Genomic DNA, 26286 nt, shown 5'->3' on the forward strand with positions numbered 1-26286 from the left:
TACATAAGGCTTCCAACTCCAGAGACTCTCAATTCATATACCAAATTTTCATCAAATATTTGATCTGTATTTAGACTTTGCAAACCTTGCAGTTGAAAATGTAGATTCACTTTCCAAACATACTTGGAAGTTTTCCCATAATTGAATCAAGTACCAGTTTTAAAATTTAAATTAATTTAAAGTACATGAAATTTAAAATTAGTTCTTCAGTCTCGCTAGTCACATTTCAAGTGCTTAATAGCCACGTATGGCTAGTGGCTATCGTGTGGGTCAGTGCAGTTCTAGAGGGACAGGAGCAAAGCAGATTATGGGGACAGAGCATCAGGCATGACCTGGGTTTGGGGCACACAGGTGGAGTGAGATTTATGATGCTGATTGCATGTAGTGGGCTGGAGCTTCTTGAAATCCTCATGGCCTATGGTCACCTGGGCCAGGACCTGCAGCTAAAGATCAAGTGGCCCCAGCCATCGAGCAAGGAGGGTGGAAAAGGTCAGCCTTTTGCCAGGCTCTGTACAGCCATATGCAAAAGACCTACCAGGAGGACACTCATTTTCCCAGCAGTCAACTCACCAACCCGTATCTACCCTAAAGTGCTTGGAACCTAAGGGAGTGGGAGAGAGGAGAGGCACTGCACTTTTTTTTTTTTTTTTTTTTTTTGAGATGGAGTCTTGCTCTGTTGCCCAGGAGAGCAGTGGTGTGATCTCGGCTCACTGCAACCTCCGCCTCCCAGGTTCAAGTGATTCTCCTGCTTCGGTCTTCCGAGTAGCTGGGATTACAGGTGCCCACCACCACGCCCAGTTAATTTTTGTATTTTTAGTAGAGATGGGGTTTCACCATGTTGGCCAGGCTGGTCTCGAACTCCTGACCTCAGGTGATCCACCTGCCTAGGCCTCCCAAAGTGCTGGGATTACAGGCGTGAGCCACCGTGCCTGGCCGGCACCACTCTTTTATTCTTCCTTTTGCACCTCCTTCCTGTGCATCTTCTGGGTCTCTAGCTCCTCCTGCAGAAGTGAAACCTGATCAGCCATGAGTTGATAATTGTGGGAGCTGGTTGATGGGTATATGGAGACTCATTATACTATTCTACTTAGGCATGTGTTTGAAATTCACTTATATATGAATTCATAGATATTATATCCATTTGAATAGTCAAGTTCCTGATATTCCTACAGCCCCATTAACACACCTTCCCCCCATCCCAACCTTTATCTTGTACTCGAAGTCCAGGCCCCAGCCCTCGACTTGCCCTTCTGTCTTCCCTGCTTTACTCCCATAGCAGGCAGCAAAGGGTGTGCGAGTTAATTGTTAAATTCAGTTCAACAAGTTCCTCATTAGGGACAAATTACCTGAGTTTGAAATCTGCTAATTTTCCAATCAGATTGAGTGTTTGCACTTGTGATTTGGAAAAATTACCATATGGTAAAAGCAAAACCTACGTGGGGATTAAAGTAAAGGTGAGGGAGGACAGGAGCTTATTTTGGCAACTTCCTTGGAAACCCACGTTAGCATATGCAGATTAGTGGAGGTGCCTCTGCAGTTGGGGTGGGAAAGCTCACCTGTAGCACTGTTTTGCAAAGGCTGTTTACTTCATGTGCTAATGCCCCTGAAAGGTGACTGTGGCCTTTGAAGGGAGAACAGTGTGGCTTTCATAGGCCAGAATTACATCTGGGAAAGAGAAACGCCTTTTGAATGTAGCCATTTCATCTAAAAATATATCTATACTTTTATTTAAATTTGTCCTCAGTGTGAAGCTTCTGCATGAGGTGGAAATAAAAACATTTCTTTGAGGTAGAAGGTGTGTCTAATTGTCCTTTGGGTGATCTCACAATGATTGTAGCAGGGAAAGCTCAACTGAGAGAATTTAAAGAATTATAGGAGAGTAATTGCTGCAGAATACCATTGTGATCCAGAGTGCAGAGATCTAGGTCATTCATCTTCAATAATTTGTCGCAGTCCCAATTACTACATCACCAGTTCTAAAGCTTTAGAAACCGCTTGGTAAAGATTAGTCAAGGTTTCAGGTAATTTACAAGCCAATGCAGAAAAAGTTCTGAGATGTTGCTTTTGAAATTTGGAGCCAGGAAAAGCTTTGTCTCTCCTGAGAAGGCATCCTTCCTCCTTTCTGATAACTGTAGTTGTGCAAGTTCTGAGGTTTCTCTTTGTGCCTCAGCTGCCGGGAAACTCAAAACCAAATTTGTAGCTCAAATCGCTGAGTTTACATTTATGGTTAGCACTTCAGCATTCCTCACTTCTTATTTTTTATTTCTATTTTACTAGTTCTTTTTATTTGTCTTTTGTCTTGGGAAACTGGGGACAGCCCCTCCATGTGTCAACACATCCATCAATAAATAGTAGCTTCTATTCATTTATATATGCTACCTCTAATCCTTTTAATAACCTAGTCATAATGTCCATTAGGTATGATTATCCTTACTTGAAAGTAAAGAAACAGGCTCAGATAGGCCTTGCCTGAGGCAATAAAGCTATTAAGTGGCACAATTTTTTAGCTCCCTTTCTGTCTGCTTCTGAAGTCTATGCCTTGTGCCTGGGTACATGTAACTGATGCATTGATGAGTCTCAACTCAGTGGTGGACTATGCAGGTGAAACCATTTTATTTTTCCCAACCACTGCTTTCAACCATGCAGCACCAAGTCCCTTTTCCCATCCTTTAATGACACCTTGGGTGGACCTCATGACTTGCTGGGCTCTCTTGGTTGGTAAAGCTGACAGTCCCAATTACAATTTCAATATCGTATTCTCTGGTCTGGTGGGTGGGGGAGGACGAGAGAAGGGAGAGAGAAATCTTCCTGCGAAAATGGTCCTTTTCCAGGTGTGATGCTCTGATTTGCTGAGTGAGGTGAAGGGTCTCTGAGCACGGGGCTGGTTCTTTTCTCTGAGGCGATGGTGTTGAACTTCACTTGGATTCTGACTCCTCTGAGGCCTCTTGAAGAGCGGCTCTCTAAGTAAGCCCTATGCTCCTTCCTGTGGAGCCTTTCCAAATTCAGAAGCTGTGGGCTCACGGGATCAAGGTGGAAGTGATGTCACATTTGCTTTCCAGGCACACGGCCCCTCAGTACCTTTTGAACCGCTCACGTTCAGATGTCTCTAGACCACACGGGGGCACCAGACTCCAGGTTCACTCACAACACATCCCTCAAAGAATATGCGTCAAGCTCGCCCACAGTTCCCAAGGCTCCAGGGTGGTCCAGTGTGGGCCTGCGCGTCTGTGCAGCTCCACAAGAGCCCAGGCAGTAAAACTGGATGCCAACTTTGCCTTCATGCAGACCTCCCACTCTCCCGGAGCGACCCTCTTAGAGGTCTCCCTTCTACATACAACTCTTGGCTTGGGAGAGCAGGGGAGTCCCAGCACTCCTTTCCCCACCCCTTCCTACTCTGTCCCAAGAAAAGAAAAGCCCCCCCCGCCAGGAACACTCAACTTCTCTCCCTCCCCTTCCCATCCTCCCGTAGCTACAGAGTCTGGAAAAGGGTGGTTGAAGGGAACGGTCAGAGTCCAAATAGGGCCAGTTCTGCCATCTCTTAGTACTCTCTGAGAACGTGTCTGCTGGCTGGTTGCAGCCCCTCGTTAGGATGTGGGAGCACCTGATGCTTTTTGTTTCCACCTTTGGCAACTCTGGGACAACAGGAAAAGTCCTATCATGGGTGAGCGCCGCACACACGCACGTGCACAGTAGCACACACAAGCACGCACACACGCACGTGCGAACACACGCACGAGCACACACATACACAGTGCTTCCCAGCCTTCTTCCATCCTTGCCTATTTAAGATCTCTGGCTTTGCCCTCCCAATTTCCAGTGGGAAGGAGCAGAAGGAAAAGCGATGAGGCCTATGGCTGGTGAGACAGGTTTTGGAAGGACTGTTTTGGGTGAGTCTGATAAACTCTAATGAGTTTATTGTAAGACTTGAGAAAGTCAGTGTGAAGCGGGAGGCAGCTTGAGAAACTTTAGCTCTCCACGCCTGTCTTCGCTATGGAGCGCATTCTTTGATATGGAAAAGTGATGTTCTCTAAGAATTGTGTAAAGTGTTATGCAAATAGAGCTTCAAAACAAATCCCCTAATGCCCTGCCTTCTTCTAAGCAGGATTACTCTTGGGCTCTAAGCGGCTCCTCTACAGAAATGTTAAAGCTTCCACTGGAAGTAAGAAGGGGAAGGGGAACGGGGTGATTTTTAACAAGTGATATTTGGAGCCATGCATCTTTTTCATACTCCCTGAGAAGCCAGTTATTTCGAAATGATTGTTTGTCAGTGACTCTCTTTTCGGACTCAGCCTACCCGCACCCAGGTGAAATAAACAGCCATGTTGCTCACACGAAGCCTGTTTGGTGGTCCCTTCACACGGACGCGCATGAAAAATATCATTAAAAATAAATCTTACTGGATGGAATTGGGGAAGGCCTCACAAAGGAGGTGACCTTCAGGTGACCTTGGCTTGGATTTTGATAGGTTTAGACGGGGGCGGGAAGAAGGTGTTCTAAGTAGAGGAATCACACACGAGCAAAGGAACAGTGGAGGATAATCAGCGCAGAAGAGGCGCTATCTATAGCATGGTGTATGTGCAGAGTGGAAGCGAAGGAAAGGGCTAAGACAGGCTGGCTGCATAGCATGGATCTTCTTGGTAATTTAAACGAGACAGATTCTACTGTTTGAATTAGGAAGCCAGGTGGGGCACGGTGGCTCACACCTGTAATCCCATCACTTTGGGAGGCTGAGGTAGGTGGATTGCTTGAGCTCAGGAGTTTGAGACCAGCCTGGGCAACATGATGAAACTCCGTCTCTCTCTCAAAAAAAAAAAAAAAAAAATTAACTAGGTGTGGTGGTGCGTGCCTGTAGTCCCAGCTACTCCGGAGGCTGAGGTGGGAGAATTGCTTGCCCAAGGAGGCTGCAGTGAGCCATGATTGCACCACTGCACTCCAGCCTGGGTGACAGAGTGAGACCCTGAGACCCTGTTGCAAAAAAAAAGAAAAAGAAAAAAAGAATAAGGAAGCCAACAGAGTCACAGGATTGACAATGCCTAAAGGGAGAAAAAGAAATTCTAAAGCTCTTCTTCCACTTAACAAAGGCTTCTAACCGAAATATTTGTTACCTTATCGAAAACAGACTTGACAATTTCTGTATTATTATTACCAGAACAACACATTATTTAATAAGATGACCAACCAGAGTTGCAGACTTTTAGGTGTTATAGGTGCCATTTCACAGGACATAGGAACACATTCTGATATCCAGGTAACTTAAGAGATACATTTCTTTAGAAATAACACTTCCAAGGACAGTTTTACAGTAACAAAACAGACTGGGATTATGGTCTTTCATCCAAGCCTCTGCACTGGCAAGGAGAGTGGGATAGATGCATAAATGTTCCCCATTAGAATTTTATGACATGGGACTGGCTCTGTGTCACATAATAGTGTCTGCTTCTCTGAAGCTGCAGGGAAGAGGGAACATTTTCTCTTTATTTTTCTGAGATTTTTTCACCAGAAGTTGGGGCTGGTCGTTAGCAGGTTAAGTATTAAAATTCCAAGAAGCTTAAAAATTACAATATGGGCCTTTGGGAGGCCAAGTCAGGCAGATCACTTGAGGTCAGGAGTTCAAGACCAGTCTGGCCAACATGGTAAAACCCCGTCTCTACCAAAAAATTAAAATTAGCCAAGTGAGGTGGTGCGTGCCTGTAGTCCCAGCTACTTGGGGAGGCTGAGGTGGGAGAATCGCTTGAACCTGGGGGCAGAGATTGCAGTGAGCCCAGACCGCGCCACTGCACTCCAGCCTGGATGACAGAGTGAGACCTTGTATCCAAAAAAAAAAAAAAAAAATTACAATATGGAAAAGAAAAAGGCTATAGTAACAAAGTAAATATGAGGCAGATAATATTAGGTCAAACCATATGAGATTGCTGATATTTGATACTTTTGCCCCATTAAAATGGCAATTTCATGCAATTCAATGTAAAATCTACAGTTTCAGTCTTGAATGCCAAATGAGAAATAATGAAGTTAATTTGGGAAATATTGGGGAGCCACCACTGGGGGAGAAACGCTATGATTGTAGCTGTGGTTTAGCATAGTTTATGAGGCAGGAATGCGAAGAAGAATTGGATAGGGAAAGCCTGGGGGTCAAACCATACTTTTATACCCACTGTACTTGAAAGAATACTCCTAGATTTGTTGATAGTATAAATGCACTGAGGAGCTACATTAGCGTTCACCTTTTAAATTAAAGATTGAGAGTTCACAACTTCTTCATCTAAGAGGTAGAAATAATAATGGCTACTTCACAGGGCTTAGGTAAGGATCAAATGATATTATACATGAACAAGACGTTTAGAAACACTGTATCTTATCTCCTGCTACTTGAAATGTCTGCAGCTCAGCAGCAGTGGTATCACCTGGGAGCCGGTTAGAAATGTGACTCTCATTCGCCTTAAATGCCCCCTGTCCCATGGAGAGGGACCCAGCATAGGAAAGCCACACACTCAGCCTGGATGCGTGGAGTGCGTGGAGAGGCTGAGGGACTCACCGGAGGGCACCCAGCCAGCCCACAGCCAGGGAAGTGGGGAGGGGGCGGAAACCCATGCCTTCCAGCTGAGCACTGGGAGTGTCAGCCCAGTAAGTATTGGCCGGTCAGGCGCCTCGCCTCGTGGTCAGAGCAGAGCCTCCAGGTCCCACTGCCCCCAGCCCCTGCACAGCCCTCCCTCCTGCCTGGGTGGGGGAGGCTGGAGGTCATCGGAGATGCTGAATGCTGCCACCCCAGGTGCTCCCGCTCTGCCATAGCAAGTGACAACTTACAGGAATGTAGCAGCGATGGAATTACCTGGAACAGATTTGTATGTGTGTGTTGGGGGGGGCGGGGGTGCAACTAAACAAACACAAAGCTTTCTGTGTCAGGTATTGGGCTGGACAAGGCAGTTATGTGTTGGGGTGGTTTTTTTCTCTTTTTTTTTTGTTCATTTCTTGTTTTTTAATAATGTTTACAATCTTCCTCAATCACTCTTTTATAAAGATTCCACCTCCAGTCCTCTCTCCTGCCCCCTACTCAGGCCCTCGAGGCTATTAGGAGATGCTTGAAGAACTCAATAAAATCCTAATCCAAGTCAAACTTTGCACATATTTATATTTATATTCAGAAAAGAAACATTTCAGTAGTTTATAATAAAGAGCACTATTTTTTAATGAAAAAAATGTGAATCTCAGGCTCTACCGCAAACCTGCTGAATCAGGATCTGCATTTTATTTATTTATGTATTTATGTATTTATTTACTTAGTAGAGACTGGGTCTCTCTATGTTGCCCAGGCTGGTCTCAAGCTCCTGGCCTCAAGCGATCCTCCTGCCCTGGCCTTTCAAAGCACTGGGATTACAGGAGTGAGCCACCACGTCCAGCAGGATCTGCATTTTAATAAGATTCCCAGGTGATTTGTATGCACAGTCAAGTTTGAAAAGGACTGCTCAATCCCAAAACAATTACACTCAGACTAAAATATCTTTTCCATCCATTGAATGTGTCATTTTTCAACATTTAGTGCATGGTCCTTGTCTTCCCTAATCAAATCAGAAAATTCAAAGTTCACATAGCATCGTTGAAACAGTGGCCTTTCAGATCCTGACTCTTGATGCTTGCTGTCTACTTACCTTGGGCAAACTGCTTCATCTGTATAAGCCTCCTCTGTGTCCTCATCTGTAAAATGGGTTTGAGAGTTCCAACCTCCCCAAGTTGCTGTGACGACTGACAGAGATAATGCATGTTAAGGATCATACATAGAGCATAGCATGATGTGGTGAATAGTCACCAAATTGTACTTACTTGTTTTTAAATAAGGAAACTCACATTCATATGGTTTTTAAAAAAAGATCAAGAGTTCAGTGATAGGGCCACGATGAGTGGATTATAAAAATGGGCTTTCATACCCCAGTAGATTCGAATCTTGGCAGACTGTTCTACCAACCTAATTTAAACACACACACACACACACACACACACACACACACACACCCCTACATCAAGGAGGAAAGGAGGCATTTGCAAATCCACGACTCTCCCCACTTGCCATCCCATCCACACAGATCCCACACAGCTGGTTCAGACACTCTCCCTCCAATGAATCCTCTTGAGAAACACAGACTTATATCTACAGAGTAATATTGTGAATGGTGTTTACTGTTTTTAATACCTTTTTGAGGATAAGGCAGACTGACAAAAGAATCCAATCCCATGGGCTTGTAAACTACTCACAGAGCTTTTTTAATAGGGCTATGGTAGCTGTTTGGTATCTCAGAATAAATCTAAGTCATAGAATAGGCTCAATAGCATGAAATGCTCTTATCTCATTGTTCCTCAGACCTAACCATGCATTGGAATCGCAAGGGGGCTTGTTAAAACCCAGATTGCTGACCCACTCTCTGAGTGTCTGATACAGCAGGTCTGGGGTGGGGCCTGAGAATTTGCATCTCTAACAAGTTCCCAGGGATGCTGATGCTGGTGGTCCTGGGACCATACACTCTTTGAAAGATGCTCTACTCTATGGAGAAGAGTCTGAATGTGCCAGTGAGAAGGATGATCTACTCTTCTACTCTGAAGAAAGAAAGAGAAGCATGAAAGGTTTTTTTTTTCTTTTTGGATAGAATACTCAGGTAACTGTAACTGAAGTCAACCAAGTAGGTCTGGGTGGGTGGGCCCTGAGAATTAGCATTTCCAAGTTTCCAGGTGTTGCTGCTGCTGCTGCTGGATCAGGGACCATCCACACTTTGAGAACCTGTCTGGATGCAAATCACGTGGCGGCCCTCCAGGGTGAATGCTGTAATTCCAAATTTAAACCTGAGTTATTGAAATTTAAACCCATTTAAACCATTCAAATACTAGAATGCTGGCTGTCTTTCAGACTCAATACCTTTTCATAGGTAAATGGGTAGAAAAGAGAGAAAGACCCCATGAGAAGGGAGAGAAGAGAGAGAGGAGAGCAATTGCATGCACTAATAATCTCTTGCTGGAGACCCATTTGTTCCCAAGTCATCAGATCTCCAAAGCTAAAATTATATCCATGTGAGTATTTTAGGCCATAGAGAAAATAGGAAAACATCAAAGGTGATGGTGTAGACACAATGCTATTAAGATTCATTTTTTAAACCTGCTGGCTATGTTTGTTACATCAAAACCTTTTGAAAGAGGAAAACTACAACCATTACTGTTTGACCTAAAAATTCTTGGAAACTGGAAGACCTGAATTTTGTAAGAATCAACTCTTGGAAGGCTGTTTAGTTAATAAAAACACCATGTTCCTTTGCTATTCCTGGGGAAGGAGTGCCAGTTTCAAAATCCTTTCCTCTAGTTAAAAATAATGTTATCAAATAAGTAACTACAAAATAATATCTTCTTTATTATATTAAAGATGAGCTTAGAGTCCTTAAGAACTGATTTCTTGTCAATATCTCTTAAAAGAGAAGATAGTTATGGCAAAAAGTGAGGGCTAGAGTGTGTAGAGAGATAAAGGCATCTCTATTTGATCTCGTCTTGAAATAGGGTTGTCAGCAAAATAATATCATTATTATTGTTTTTCAGACAGAGCCTCACTTTGTTGCCAGGTTAGAGTGCAGTGGCATGGTCTCGGCTCACTGGAGCCTCGGCCTCCTGGGCTCAAGCGATCCTTCCACCTCAGCCTCAGCTGGAGTAGCTGGGATTACAGGTGCGCTCATCCACGATCGGCTAATTTTTCTGTTTTTGGTAGAGATGAGGTTTCACCACATTGCCCAGGCTGGTCTTGAACTCCTGGGTTCAAGCGATCCTTCTGCCTCAGCCTCCCATAGTGCTGGGATTACAGGCGTATGCCATCACAACCAGCCAGAAAATATTGTCTGAGAACTAGCAATATTCTGGTTGCCATACTTTTTTTTGTTTGTCTTTGAAGCAAAGCAAAAGCATAAGCATAGTCATAAGGCAAGAATCTTGGTCTTATTTTTTTCAATCTCATGATTACTTCCATAAGGTAATCAGTCATTGAGGTGACTAAGAGATTAAGCAATTAAGAAGGGAAGGTTTGCTTTACAATCCTTTCTTTGCATGACCCATAGATACCATTCCTCTCTGCTCCTCCGTAATACCTAGGACCATGCTCCAAGCCCAGAATTATCTCTCACTGAATTAGGCTCTTTGGACTGCCTTCTATTTCCCATTGAAACCTGTCTGTGGAGAATGGATTCAGTTGCAGAGAAATAAGCATGAGGATACGAATGATAGTACAATTTTGTATTTCTAGTCGTCTGTTACATTGATTTTCTCAGCCATGATTCCTTCAAAAATTTTCTTCGAAAAAGAACACCATGCCCTTTCTGACCAAGGTGAGATCAAATCTGCTTCCTCTGCTCATGAGCGAAAATCTCTCAATCAAACTTTCCACGGGAGGAGTTAATGTCAATGTCACTGATAATCTATAACCGAGGTTGCCAGATTTACCAAATAAAAATGCAAGTTGCCCAATGACTTTTGAATTTCAGGTAAACAAAGAATAATTATGTTTTAGTATAACTACATCCCACATGTGGAGATTCAAATTAAGATGAAAGAAAATGTAAAATGCAGTTCCTTTACTGCACTAGTCATATTGTTAAATGCTACTTGTGGCTAGTGGCTAGCACAATGGACAGTGTAGCCTAGTGTGGGCTGTAGAACATTTTCATCATCACAGAAAGTTCTGTTGGACACTGCTGTTTACAGCAAACCAGGGAGATGTTCCTGGAGACTGGGGCCCAGGCAGATAGTTCAAGCTAGTAGGCTCTTTACGCACCATCTATTACTCCTTCACATACAAAAATGCAAGTGATCCCCAAAGGCCGCAGGGAAAAGATCCTATTGGCCATTGCCTTTTGGGATAGCCCAATCCTGTACCTACTATAGGGCTGAATTGGCCAGTGCTGTGCAGAACCAGTCGTTAAATTCGTAGCCATTAGCATTTCTCCTGCGAGAAGCAAACCCTTTCTGTTTATATAGGGCTTTGCAGATAACGAAGCATTTCCAATTCCACTTGAGATTTTTTTTTTTTGGCCAGTGCTATTATTTATTTATATAACCTCATGCATTTATCAGAAGAGGCTTTTGAATGTTCTTACCACATAGGATTTAATCCTCACAATCACCCTGGGGGGTAAGCAGGCCCATGAGAAAAATAACAAGAACATGAAACCAGTTCCAAAAGAATTGCCTCATGCCATAAGGCAGGTTCTCACACTTGAGCTTCCAATCAGAATGCCCCCGAGGGCTTGTTAAAACACAAATTGTTGGGACTCAGCCCCAGAGTTCCTGATTCAGTAGGTCTGGGCTGGGCCTGAAGAATCTGTATTTCTCACAAATACCCAGGTCAAAAACATCGGTCTGGGGACCATACTTTGAAAACCACTGCTATTGTGACATGGCCCTGCCCCAGTCTAATGATATAATGAGTTTAGGCTTTTTTTTGTTTCTTTGACCTGGCAGACTCCTCACTCTGTTAGAGCTGCTTTGACGAGCTACATCTGTTCACTTATTTGGGTTATTATCACTTTTATTCTTTGCACAGCTTTTATCCATCTGCTGGTTTGATAATAAACTGAAGTGAGAACAACTTAAGCCAAGTTCAAGTTGACATTCTCCCTGTCTTTGCATCTGTCTGTGGTGTGCCCAGATTGTAGACTGGCCAGGCTCACTGGGTAGATATTTTAAATCCTCACTTGTATATTCACAAACTGAGCATTGGAAAAAGTAAAAGAAAATAACTTGCTCAAGTCACAGAGCTAGGGAGAGGTGGAACCAGGATATGAATCTTAAGATTTCTTACTTCAGTTTTGGTTCTAAGAATATTCTGGGGTTTGTGAAAGTGTTATGAGGTTTATGATTTTTAAAAAATAATAGTGGAATCTGTTTTCATTTCAACTGTAAAAGCCTCCAAGTGTTGACTGGCTGTTTGGGGCAGTCAAGATCCTGTGCCTGTTAGTAGTAGGCCTGTTCCAGCATCATCCACTTGGTTCTTTTGTCACTCAGGTGATGGCCTCATCTGCTATGGGGGTTTTGACCATTTTACAGCTTTCAATTATTTTTATTCAATTGTCTAACTTATTCTCACAGTGGATTATTGGGTTCAGAAAGGAGGCATCAAAAATACTGATTTTAAAATAGAATGAGCTACTGAACTGTACACTTAAAATGGTTAAGATGGTAAAAAAAAATAGAATGAGCTGATGAGGGACATAAAAATGATAATTCTGAATTTTGACCTTACACCTGTAAGGAACATTCATATTATCATTTCTTACTACATCAATATATCTCTAGTTCTTCAAAATAAAAGTTAAAAGGATAAAAAGGAATATGCACTATATGGATAGTGGGTATGGATTAAAAGATTTTATATGGATAAAAAGTTTTTATCCAACTTGGCTTTTCCTTTATTGAGAATAAAATTATCCATTTCCACAGCATATTACTTCTGAAGAAGTGCTTGCAAATAGCTGCCAAAAAGCACTCGTGTCTCCTCTTTTAGAAACAAAACACAAAAATTATAATAATAAAGGAATGTATTTTTTAAAGTGCAAAAGTCAAGAATTCCAAATAACAGGCCATGGAAGCGGTCTGGATGGATTCAACACATAGTTAAATTTCAATCTACTTATTAATACACATTTGATCCCCAAACATGATATTAATATGTCATTTTGAATTTGTAGATAAACCATGTTCTTGCTTGTATACTTTAAAAAAGTATTCGCTATGACTTTTTTGAATTGTTTTTATTTTTATTGATAAATAATAGATGTACGTATTTTGGGGTACATGTGATAACTTGATATATTCATATAATGTGTAAAAATCAAATCAGAGTAATTGGGATATCCATCACCTCAAATATTTATTGTCTGTTTATTCTAGGATGAATTTATTTTCGTCTAGCTATTTGAAAAGTGCAATAGATTATTGTTAACTATAGTCACTCTACTGATTTATCAAACTCTAGGTCTTATTTCTTCTAAGCGTATGTTTGTACTCATTAATTGATCTCTCTTCATGCCCTCTGATATGGTTTGGCTGTGTCCCCATCCAAATCTCATTTTGAATTGTAATCACCACAATCCTCACCTGTCTCAGGAGGGACCCAGTGGGAGGTAATTGAATCATGGGGGCGGTTCTCCCATGCTGTTCTCGTGATAGTGAGTGAGTTCTCACGAGATCTGATGGTTTTATAAGCATCTGGCATTTCCCCTGCTGGCACTCATTTTCTCTCCTGCCACCCAGTGAAGAGGTGCCTTCGGCCATGATTGTAAGTTTCCTGAGGGCTCCTGAGCCATGCGCAACTGTGAGTCAATTAAACCTCTTTTCTTTATGAATTACCCAGTCTCGGGTGTTTCTTCATAGTAGCGTGGGAATGGACTAATACACTCCCTCTTCCCAGATTCTGACAACCACCGAACTTCTCTCTGCCTTCATGAGATTCACTTTTTCAGCTCCTACATATGAGTAAGAACATGTGATGTTTGTCTTTCTGTGTCTGGCTTATTTCTCTCAACATAATGACCTCCAGTTCCATTTATGTTGCTGCCAATGACATTAGCATTTCTCCTGAGAGAAACAAATCCTTTATGTTTGTATGGGGCTTTGCAGATAAAGAAGCATATCTAAGTCCACATGGGATTTTTGGTGGTCCAGTGCTTTTATTTATTTATTTATTTATTTATTTTTATAACTTCACACATTTATTGGAAGAAGCTTTTGAATGTTCTCACCACATAGGATTTTATCCTCACAATCACTCTGGGTGGTAAGGTTTTCATTCTTTTTTATGGCTGAATAATATTCCATTGTGTATGTACACCACATTTTATTTATCCATTCATCTGTTGATGGGCGCTTAGGTTTATCCCATATCTTGGCTATTGTGAGTAGTGCCGCAATAAACATGGAGGTACAAATATCTCTTCAATATATTGATTTACTTTCTTTTGGGTATATACCCAGTAGTGGAATTGCTGGATCATATAGTAGCTCTATTTTTTTGTTTCTTGAGGAACCTACATAGTCTTCTCTGTAGTGATTGTACTAATTTACATTCCCACTAACACGAGGGCTCCCCTTTCTCCACATCTTTGCCAGCATCTGTTATTCCCCCCCTTTTTTAATAAAAACCATTTTTACTGAGGTGAAATGATATCTCATTGTGGTTTTGATGTACATTTATCTGATAATTAGTGATGTTGAGCTTTTTTTATCCATTTGTTAGCCATTTGTATGTCTTCTTTTGAGAAATGCCTATTCAGATCTTTTGCCCATTTTAAATCAGATTATTAGATTTTTTTTCCTATAGAGTTATTTCAGCTTCTTATATATTCTGGTTATTAATCCCTTGTCAGATGGGTAGTTTGCAAATATTTTCTCCCATTTCATGGGTTATCTCTTCACTTTGTTGACTGTTTCTTTTGCTGCGCAGAAGCTTTGTAACTTCATGTGATCCCGTTTGTCCATTTTTGCTTTGGGGTATAACTCAAATATTTGCCCAGTCAAATGTCCTAGAGAGTCTCACCAAAGTTTTCTTGTAGTAGTTTCATAGTTTGGGGTCTTAGATTTCAGTCTTTAACCCATTTTTATTTTGATTTTTGTGTATGGAAAGAGACAGTGGTCTAGTTTCATTCTTCTGCATGTGGATATCCAGTTTTCCTGACACCGTTTATTGAAGAGAGTGTCCTCTCACCAATGTATGTTCTTGGCACCTTCGTAAAAAGTGAGCTCAGTGTAGATGTATAAATTTGTTTCTGGGTTATCTATTCTATTCCATTGGTCTATGTGTCTGTTTTTGTGCCAGTACCCTGATGTTTTTGTTACTATAGCTCTGTAGTATAATTTGAAGTCAGGTAATGTGATTCCTCTGGTTTTGTTCTTTTTGCTTAGGATAGCTTTGGCTGTTCTGTGTCTTTTGCGGTTCTGGGTCCATAAATATTTATCATTGTTATAGCCTCTTGCTGAATTGACCCTTTTATCATTATATGGTGATTTTATTTTTCTCTTTTTACAGCCTTTGACTTGTCTATTTTATTTGATATAAGTGTAGCTACTCCTGCTCTTTTTTGGTTTCCACTTACATAGAATATATTTTTTCATCCCTTTACTCTCAGTCTATGTGTGTCGTTATAGGTAAAGTGAGTTTCTTATAGGCAGCATATAGTTCTGTGTTGTTTCTGTATCCCTTCAGCCACTCTGTCTTTTAATAGGAGAACTGAGTCCATTTACATTCAGTGTTATTATTAAGTAAGGACTTACCACTGCCAATTTTGTTGCTTGTTTTCTGGTTGTTTTGTAACTCCTTTTTTCCTTTCTTACTTTCTTCCTTTGTGGTTAAGTAATTTTCTCTGGTAGTGTGTTTTAATTCATTGCTTTTTATTTTTAGTGAGTCTATTATAGGTTTTTGCATTGTGGTTACAATTAGGCTTACAAAAACATCTTATGGATATAATAAGTTATTTTAAAGAGATGACAACTTATCTTACCTCACAAAGAAAATAATAGAAACAAAGAAAAAAATGAAAAAAAAAGCCTCTCCACTTCAACTCCATCCCCCCTACATTTTGACTTTCTGTTGTCTCAATTACATATTTTTATATTGTCTATCTTTTAACAGCTTACTGTAGCTATTGTTTTTGATAGATTTATCTTTTAGGCTTTATACTAGAGTTATGAGTGAATTGCACACTACAATTACAGTACTAGAGTATTCTGAGTTTGTCTGTGTACTTAGTTTTAACAGTGAATTTTATACCTTCAATTTTTTTCCTTTCTGCACATTAGTGTTCCTTTTTTTCAGGCTTTATCTTTCCTTCATATCTGAAGAATACAGTATTCTTGAATGGCAGGTTTCTTTTTTCCCCCAGCACGTTGGAAATGTCATCCCACTCCCTCTGAGGCTGTATTATTTCCATTGAGAAGTCTACTGCCAGATGAATTGGAGCTCCTTTATATGTTATTTGCTTATTTTCTCTTGCTGCTTTTACAATCCTCTCTTTGTCCTTGAGCTTTGGGAGTTTTATTATGTGCTCTGGGGCAGTCTTATTTGAGTTGAATCTGTTTGGCATTCTACGACCTTCCAGTACCTGGATATTTATATCTATCTCAAGTTTTGGAAAATGTTCTGTTATTTATTTCCTTAAGTGAGCTTCCTACCCCTTGCTCTTGCTCAGCTCCCTTTTGATCACCAATAATTCTTAGATTTGGTCTTTTGAGGTAATTTTTTATATTTTGCAGGTGATCTTTATTCCTTTTAATTCTGTTTTTTTCCTCTGACTGTATTTTCAAATATTCTGTCTTTGAGATTAGTGATTCTTTCCTCTGCTTGATCTAGTCTGCTGTTGGGGGCCTCTAATGAATTTTTCTGTTCAGAAAATGTATTTCTCAGTTCCAAGATTTCTGTTTGGTTTTTAAAATTATTTCAATCATCTCTTCATTAATTTTCTCTGATAAATTTCTGAATTGCTCTTCAGTGTTATCTTGGATATCACTGAGTTTCCCTAAAACTGCTATTTTGAATTCTTTGTCAGATAACTCACGTATCACCATCTTATTAGGATCAGCCATTGGTTCCTTGCTTTATCTGTTTGGATAATGTTTCTGTATTTGCTATTGTCTCTTGTGGATGTATGTCTATGTCTTTGCATCGAAGGATTAATTATTTATTCTAGTCTTCTCTTTCTGGCCTGTTTTGGATTTTATTGGTTATGTTTGCTTAGAGATTCTTCATAATTTACCTGCTGAATTTCTTCTTGAGAAAGAAGAAATTTGGAACCTGCCTCCCAGGTTCCAAAATAGCTTGAGTCCCTGAGCTGAATATTCCCCATTTGTCCCTCCAGATCCAGTCTGGAGAGTGGCTGCTTCTGGTTTGGTCCAGACAATGGAGGACACCGGTAGATCTGAGATAGGAAGAGAGAGAGGTAGGCGTACTTATTCCTGCAGCTCACTCCCTGCCAGGCTGTGCTGGTCAGCAGCTTTTTTCCTCTGGTGAGAGCTACAACTTCCATCAGGCAGCCCTATCCCAGAGCTATAGCTCCCACCCATTTTGGTAACTCTTCCTTCTCTTTGCCCCTTCAGTCAAAGTATTTGTGTTTTTGTGACTGGCTTATTTCACTTAGCATAATGTCCTCAAGGTTAATCCATGTTGTAGCATGTGACAGGATTTCTTTCTTTTTAAAGGCAGAATAAGATTCCATTGTGTGTATATACCACATGCTGTTTATCCATTTATCCATTGATGGACATTTGGATTGCTTCCACCCCTCGACTATTGTGAATAAAGCTGCTGTGAACACGGATGTGCAAACATATCTTTGAGACTCTGCTTTTTATTTTTTTGGGTGTATACCCAGAAGTGGGATTGTTGGATCACACAGTAGTTCTATTATTAACTTTCTGAGGAAACTCCATACTGTTTTTCATAGTGATTTCACTCTTTTACAATCCCATCAACAGTGCACAAAGGTTTTAATTTCTCTACATCCTCACCCACACTTGTTATTTTCTGTTTTTTTTTAAATTTTTTTTATAATGGCCATCTCTAATGGGTGTGAGGCAATATCTCATCATGGTTTTGATTTGCATGTCTTTGATCATGTATGATGTTGAGCATCTTATGCTTGGCCATTTATATTTCAGCTTTAGATAAATGTCTATTTATTTACCCATTTTTTGATCAAGTGATTTGATTTTTTATTAATGAGTTGTCCCATTTTGTTTTTAACCAGCGTTTTTGACATTGATAGGGAAAACGTGTGTTGTGTAGTTTTGTGTTAAAAGCCTTCACATTCCCATGTCCTCTGAGGACTGGGGGCTCAGGGGAGGTGGGTTGTGCTTGATGATCCAGAAAGTTTCCCTAAATGAAGAAGCGAGGACGCAGCCAGCGAAACTCCAGGAGTTTCCAATATTCTCTGAAACCTAGTGGGGTTGGGGAAGAGATTACCTTCATCTCTGTCCTCCAGCCCACATCCTAAGCAGCATATTAGCATTCTTTATTTTATTTTTGAGACAGAGTCTTACTCTGTTGCCCAGGCTGGAGTGCAGTGGTGCAATCTGGGCTCACTGCAACCTCCACCTCCCGGGTTCAAGCGATTCTTGTGCCTCAGCCTCCCAAGTAGCTGGGATTACAGGCGTGTGCCACCAGGCCTGGCTAATTTTTTGTATTTTTAGTAGAGACAGGGTTTCGCCATGTTGGCCAGGCTGGTCTCGAACTCCTGGCTTCAGGTGATCTGCCCACCTCGGCCTCCCAAAGTGCTGAGATTACAGGCGTGAGCCACTGTGCCCGGCCAGCATTCTTGTATATTAGGGCAGACATGGATGTGATTTTAGTAGTAGTGTATAGGAGTCTATAGTAGCTGGAAAGAAATAACTTTTAGTCTTCAAGAGAAAAATCATCTATGCCAGCCTCCGAAGTCACACTGTCTGAGGACTTTCTGCAATGATGGACATGTTCTGTGTCTGTGCTGTCCCCTATGGTAATCAGTGAATATCGAGCACTTGAAATGTGGCTAGTGGGACTGAGGAACTGAATTTTTAATTTAATTTAATGTTGATAAATGTAAACTTAAATAGCCACATGTGGTTAGTGGCTACCAAATTGGACAACACAGAAAAGTATGCAAAATATATCTTAATTTGGGAAGAGGACTAGAGGATTTATATAGGTTTACATGTTACTAATATGCATGATATTGGGCCTGTGTACACACAACTTGATCGTATAGTATCTGAGATTTAGACAACCTGCTGGTCATTGTCTGTGATGGTGGTGGACGAGGAGGAAGAAGAGGAAGTCTGGGCCTGTAGTCAAAGGAAGTGATTAAAGGACCAAGGACAGGGCAGGAGGAAATTGGTGAAGAATATGATCAATCAATATACAGGTACATACAGGGCACGTTCTGTCCTAGGGAGAAGCTACGAGTGGTATGAAAAGTTGGATCCACTCCCAAAGGGCTTACTATGTCTGGGGTGAGACAAGATACAGTCACATGAAGTGCGTGGTAAACAAGATACGCCATAATGTCACAGTTATGCCAAATGCCACAATTTCAAAGTTATGCCAAACATCATAATGTCAAGGTTATGTCAAAGGCCATAATATCAAAGTTATGCCAAACAAATAAATACAATGTGTCTCCAAGAAGGGAGAGATCCACCTTGGCCACAGACATCAGAACCAGACTGCCTGGATTGATTGCTGGCTCTGCCACTTACTGGTTGTGTGACCTTGGGCAAGTCACTTGCTATCTATATGCTCAGTTTCCTCATCATAAAATGAAATGATAAATGTGCCAATATTATAGGGTTGCCATGAACATTAAATGACATATGTGAGAGTGCTTAGAACAGTGCCTGGAATACGTAAGTGCTAATTAAATATTAGCTGTCATTGAAGGGGGGGAGGAAACGGTAGAGTAGGCAAAAGGGCATTAGCTTTCATAACCTACATCCACCCAGGCACCTTCTTTAAATATAACTTAAAATCCTCGTGATCAATTTGATACTGAGTAGAACTGTTATTTATGGTGTAATTAGCTACTTTCAAGTTCACTTATGTAGCAAAAGTCAGGAAAAAGTAAGGGAAATAGGTTCTTAGGTAAATGTCCCCAGAAGTAGACCTTGAGATGAAGATTCACAAGCAAGTGATATATTAAGGACATGTTCCCAGGGCAGGCAGGGAGGGAATGGAGGACAGGACACAGAAGGGGAGGGAGCTAAGCAAATAGATGATCTTAAGTGAAGTCCCTGCCCCAGCCTGATCCCACAGGGGAGCTCTTGGGGGTAAGTTACACCCCACTAGTGTATCACAAATCTAAACAAGGCAGCTGGACTTTGAGATGCTCATGCCTGCTGGTCGTTGGCTAAATTCCATCCCAGGGAACCTAAACCTCCAGGCACAATGAGCAAAGCAGTGTCAAAAGTCCACGCGGGCAGGAAAAGCATACAGAATTTCAGGGAAGGCCACTCAGAAACGGGAAAAGGATGGTGCCATTTGAATGAAGCAGCTGCTATTGTCCACTGAGTATTATGGGTTTTGCTGAACAAGGCTGGGCAAAGAACTTACTGGGGCAAATTGGTGCTGCTAATTGGTGACCACCCAAACTTCCAAACAGTGGATCTCAAACTTCAGGCTGTGTAAGATTCCCTGGAAGTTGTTTAAAATGTAGATTCCTGGGCTTCATCTCCAGAAATTGTAATTCAGTGGGTGGGACTCAGGAAACTTCATTTTCAACATGTTCCCTGGGTAATTCGGATGTGGGAATCCTTGGACCATGCCCTGAGAATCACTGCCTTAGGGGACTGGCAGGAAGGTGATGAGGTTGAGTGGTCAGGCTGGCTCACAGGCAGGGTTCCCACTAGTGCTTAATGTTATCAGCAGTGCGCTGGTGAACAGACATGGAAAAGTGTGGAAACCGCTTCATGACTACCTTCCTGGGGAGGCACAAAACAAGATGGCTCGTCCCAAGTAGGGTGCAGAAAAACAATTTCCCTGGAGTGGCCATTGTGTGAGCCCTGAGGGAAAGGGGAGCAAGGGATGTAATTTAAAGAACTACAATCAGGGAGCGTCTTCAGCTGATTCCCCTAGAAAGCCTGAGACTAATATCTGAGTTTAAGTAGTTTACTAGGAAGAGATTCCAGGAAGCACCAGTATGGAAGTGGGGAACGGAGGGACAAGGCAGAGAAGGCAGCCAGTCAGTACAGGATATGTTACCAGGCTGGGCACGGTGGCTCACGCCTGTAATCCCAGCACTTTGGGAGGCCGAGGCGGGCGGATCACGAGGTCAGGAGTTTGAGACCAGCCTGACCAACATGGTGAAACCCTGTCTCTACTAAAAAATACAAAATTTAGCCGGCCATGGTGGCATGCGCCTGTAGTACCAGCTACTCAGAAGGCTGAGGCAGGAGAATTGCTTGAACCCTGGGAGATGGAGGTTGCAGTGAGCCGAGATTGTGCCACTGCACGCCAGCCTGGGTGACAGAATGAGACTCCGTCTCAAAAAAAAAAAAGAAAAAAAAAAGGATATGTTACCGGTGTCAGTCAGCAGCTGACCACTGTGGGCAACTGGGGTTTGATCCTGCTGGGCACATCTGAGAGACCATGCAAACACACGCTTGAGTTGTCCCACTTGGGGTGAGAAGCTGGGGCATTTTGCCATTGCCGCTTCCTGAAACTTCTGGCATACCCTGGGTATTTGGTGAGCAACCCCCTGCAGCTGGAAAAAGCCCCAGGCAGAGTTGCAGATGCTTGCAATAGAAAGCTATCAGCACGTACAAGGCTGGTGAGTGCTGAGCGGATACTGGCAGGACTCCTATAGTGTCTGCCAGGGGGAGTGGAAATTGTTCATTCCACAAACAAGGACGATTTCTCACACGAAATTGCCTGCTGCCTACAGGGCTTATGTTAGGTGGATCTGCTTGTCTGCAGTGGTCCTCAGTCCCTAGCTGCATGTTCTGATGCCTTCAGTCTGGCCAGATTTCTGGGAAAATCCCAGCCAAAGGATTGTAAGAGGTCCAGGTCCTCTAGTTCATGAGGTTCTGAAGATGTGTGCTGCTGGTGGCCCAGGAATTAGCTTCTACCCATCCTGGCCTTGCACATTTTCTGTTCACTGCATTGCTAGCTATTGGAGCCATGTCTGATCTCCAAAAATCCATGCTTGCCACCATTGCACCAGGCCAAGCCCAAGAGGAGAACTGTAAGACAGTCAGCATTTGTAGAGTTCCCTCTTGTACTGTCCTTCCTATCCATTTCTTTCTAGTTTCATCACCAGCCTTGATCATTTGTCACTGTCCCTTTTGTTTAACTGTCATTACCTTACAGTGCTGATGAAGCCATGAGAACTGATATACCAGTGCTAATGGTCATCAATGAGGTGATGGTGGAGGTGACAGGAAACAAGAGAAAATGACAAGGACAATTTGACATAGCCAAGAAAGGGATCCCCAGGCATGTCCCCAGAGTTGGGAAAGAACACATCAAAAAATTTACCAAAAAAATATGGTCATGAGCTCATGGCTGGAGGGTCCAAAAACCAGAGATGAGCAAGAGAAAATGATTGCTGAAGAACTGTTCATAATATATAACCACAGAGGAAGCTGGAGAGGAGAGGAATGGGGTGGATCTAAAGAAGCCGTCAAGGCTTCAGCTCTTCAATAGCTTTGATTTTGAAGGGATATGTACAAAAACAGAAACCAGACATCAGTAAAGAATCAACACAAATCATGTCAAAAGTTTATCAGATTGGAAATCAAAAGATTAGAATGGCCCAGATTTTCAGAAAGTCTAATGTCAGCAATACAAAAATCGTTTGTGCTATATTTAGACCAGAAATAAAATAAGGAAAAAATAGGTCTGCTTGGGGTGAGTGAAGTGATACAAGCAAAAGACCAGGAGAAAGAACCATACAATTCCTAGTTTGTTTCCCCCTTTTTCTTATTGTTTATTAAAGAGAATGCTCTTTAAACTGGAAATGGTGAAAGACTCTTGGTTAAAGAAGAGAGAGAGGCAGAAATAGAAAAGAGTGTGAGTGTTTTGAACAAGTTCAAATAAGGCAATCTGTAGGTGGAAGGGGCTGTCATTGGGAGTAGTGCATTTGGTTTTGTATGTCAAGTTTTCAAAGAATCACTGTCTCTTATAAAAAGGGGACAGGGTACCTGGGAAATGAGGGCTCTGAAAGTCATGGCAAATGAAAGCTGTAAGTGCTAGGTAGGTATAGTCTGGCAAGGGGGAGACATGGAGGAAGGACGTGAAGCTAGCACAAAAGATGCAAAGGGATGACATTTGGAAAAGGTCTGGACCAGGCTATGGTAGGGTAGAGAGTAGAACTAAGCCCAGTGGATTGACATTCCATTGAGAGTCCAATGCAATATGAAACTTCTGAATGCTTAGAAGCAATTAGCATTAAACAACTGCCTCAAGGTAGTGGTGCCTCTACAACAGTAAAGTTTAACCTGAGAGTAACTGAATCTGTCAAGGCTGTTGCAGACAGAATTTCTGTAGAGGATATGAGGCTAGGATCTCAAGCATTCTTTCTTTTTTTTGAGACAGAGTCTCACTCTGTCGCCCAGGCTGGAGTGCAGTGGCATGATCTTGGCTCACTGCAACCTCTGCCTCCTGGGTTCAAGTAATTCTCCTGCCTCAGCCACCTGAGTAGCTGGGATTACAGGTGCCTACCACCATGCCTGGCTAATTTTTGTATCTTTAGTAGAGATGGGGTTTCCCTATGGTCATGGGGTTCCCCCCGACCATGTTGCCCAGGCTGGTCTCGAACTCCTGGCCTTAAGTGATCTGCCCACCTTGGCCTTCCAAAGTGCTGGGATTATGGGCATGAGCCACCACGCCTGGCCCCAAGCATTAGTTCTTAATCTTCTTTAGGCCACGGACTCTTTTGATAATCTGATAAAAATGATAGATTCTCTATGTATTAAAATGCCGATATGTGCCAACACACTACTCTTTATGTTCAATTTCAAGGAGTTCATTTTTCCTAAAGCAGGACTATGGTTTCCAGCTTAAGCCCACCTCTAAAGGGATTCTTCTATCTCTAAAATGCAGTGATTCTAAGTCCTTTCTGTAGAAGTTGTATTTTCATGAATCTTTCCTCAGTGACCCTTTGTAAACCTTTTTTTTTTTTTTTGAGACAGAGTTTCACTCTTGTTGCCCAGGCTGGAGTGCAATGGCGCGATCTTGGCTCACCGCAACCTCCGCCTCCCGGGTTCAAGCAATTCTCCTGCCTCAGCCTCCCGAGTAGCTGGGATTACAGGCACTTGCCACCACGCCCGGCTAATTTGGTATTTTTAGTAGAGACGGGGGTTTCTCCATGTTGGTCAGGCTGGTCTCGAATTCCTGACTGCAGGTGATGTGCCCACCTTGGCCTCCCGAAGTGCTGGGATTACAAGCGTGAGCCACTGTGCCCGGCCTGTAAACATTTTTATGGATTGATACAAAAAAAAGGGGGGGGGTGCTGAGTGTGCTATTTTATGAAACTAGCTGAATGTTCAGGCCGACCAAACATTCCGTCTCCTAATGTATGACTTCCACGTTATGGCAGCACTTAAAAATTTTAAACCATCTCTCAGCACCTGTGTGTTTAACACCCATCACACACTATGTAATGCCAAGTCGCAAAGGTTCAACTTTGTAAATCAAAGGACTGATTCACAGTTATTTGCCTCTTGTTTCCAGCTGTGGTCTGCATCAGGTCGAAGCAATGTTGTAATACACAGAAGCACCACAAGATGACACCCTTGGGAAAGTCTTGCTTTGCGGGTTGGTTTCCCAGCTCTGACGTCTATTCTAAACATAGCCTTACAAAATGCTTGTGGAAGAGGGAAGAGAATCTATTACTGGGGAGGAAAAACACCAATGACAAAACAGCCCTGGCACTTTCCTGAGTTTTGGGATACAGAGTCAAGTCTTGATTACTTTCTTTTGCTTCTTAATTATCAGCTTTTGCAGGCAGGCACATAGATTTATGTAACACATAAGCATATCTTTCATACACATCTATTTTCTGCTGATGCTGATGCTCTATGTGATTTAGAAGCTGCGCATAACTTGGGAGAAGAGCCTTTCTTCTTTTGTATTGTAAGCTTGCACATCCACTTTTTTTATTGCCCCTGTCCCCTACTTCACTGTCAGTAAGAATATTGGGTTTGCATGGAAACATCACAAAATGCCTTCATGGAAAGAGGAAAGTGCGGTTAGACCAGCTTTTTCTGCTATGAATATCAGGCCAACTGGAGAGAAGATCAAAGCGAAAGGTGAGGGCAGAGTGGGCTAGGATGGAAAGCGGGATTACCCACTGAAATTGACATGTCTGTTCAATCCTCTTGCTCCTTCCAAATTTTTCTTAAAAAAGCAATTAAAAAAACCCCATGTTCATGCTACATTAAGCCTCATGTTTCCATTTCTCATTTTGCTGCCTGAGTGGCACTTGCTATCACTTGGTAAGCTTACTTAAGAGAGGGAACAATGTCGATTAGAATACAGTTGTCTGTGTTGAGTAAGAGCCCTCCGTTGGTTTGTGGTCTTTGGCAGGCAGCTAGTAAAAATAATAAGCTCTGAACAGATGCCATGTTTCTTTGGGGAATGGTTTTGGCCAGTCTTCTTTTCATTTTTGTACCTGCAAGTGGAAAATCACTGCTTTAATGAGCTATGTTACCCAGTGGTAAAAATGTTTGAAATTACCCAATGGAGGAAAGCAGTCTTTTGAAAGATTTGTGAGAAGAGGTAATACAAAACCCCAACAAATTCCACTGGGAAGTTCTTTTCTTACATTTTATTTCAAGGATAGTTCTGCTAGAAACCTGTATTTCTGAGCAAAGAGATGTGAAACTGAATTCCAAACTAGTTACAACTGCGGGGAACAAGGCGCATAGTCATTTAGAGAGCATCTTTCCTGGCCTGGCTCTGTGCTCGGCATTACTGGTAATGCAGAGATTAAAACGACACTGTTTCTCTCCTCTGGGAGCTTCCAACCTAATGGGAAAGACAAACATACAGAGACCCCATGTTATGCCTGGAATTATAGTTGAGTGCCAAGAGCAAAATAAAATCAAAGTACAGCTCTGCTTGGCTAGGCCTGGCTGCAGCAACTCAAAATCTACTAATATGCAGACTGTTCCCAAAGTCAAATTATCTTTTGTCCTTGAAATCTAAGTAGCTGGCTGGATGTGGGTTATTTTTTTCCTTCTTTTTAATACTTTTCTGTTCTTTGTTGAATTTCTAAAATAAGCATGTTCAGTTTGTTGGGGTTTTTTTTTTTTTGCCCTCTTTATAAAAGCAAGTTGAGTCTGAAAAGGAAAATGTACACTTTTTTTGGGTAATAGTTATAATAATGTTACAAAAGCAAACATTTCCTTAGTGGTTACTATGGTGCCAGGTACTGTTCTAAGTGCTTTTATATATCAACTCATTTTAGTCCTCGCAACCACCCTATGAGAGAGGTGCTATTATTACATCCATTTTATAGAGGAAGATATCGAGGCAAGGTAACTTGCCCAAGGTTACGCAAGGAGTTAAGTGGCTGAGCAGGCTGGCTCCAGAGTCCAAGCTGCCTAATTTACATTCAGAAGGAAGAGCTTTTTCGCCTAAATTAATTTCCCAGGTAACTGAAGCTTGTCATCTGTCTCGGGATTGGGCTAGGAGAGAAATGATTTTTGAGAGCAGGATTGGGTTGGTGGGGAGATGCTGGGATTGGAAAGTTAGACCCAAATATGGTTCAGGCACTCAGAGAAGCCTCCAAGTGTTGACCAAAGAGT

Source organism: Symphalangus syndactylus, chromosome X, assembly GCF_028878055.3.
Source record: "Symphalangus syndactylus isolate Jambi chromosome X, NHGRI_mSymSyn1-v2.1_pri, whole genome shotgun sequence".
Taxonomy (NCBI): Eukaryota; Metazoa; Chordata; class Mammalia; order Primates; family Hylobatidae; genus Symphalangus; species Symphalangus syndactylus.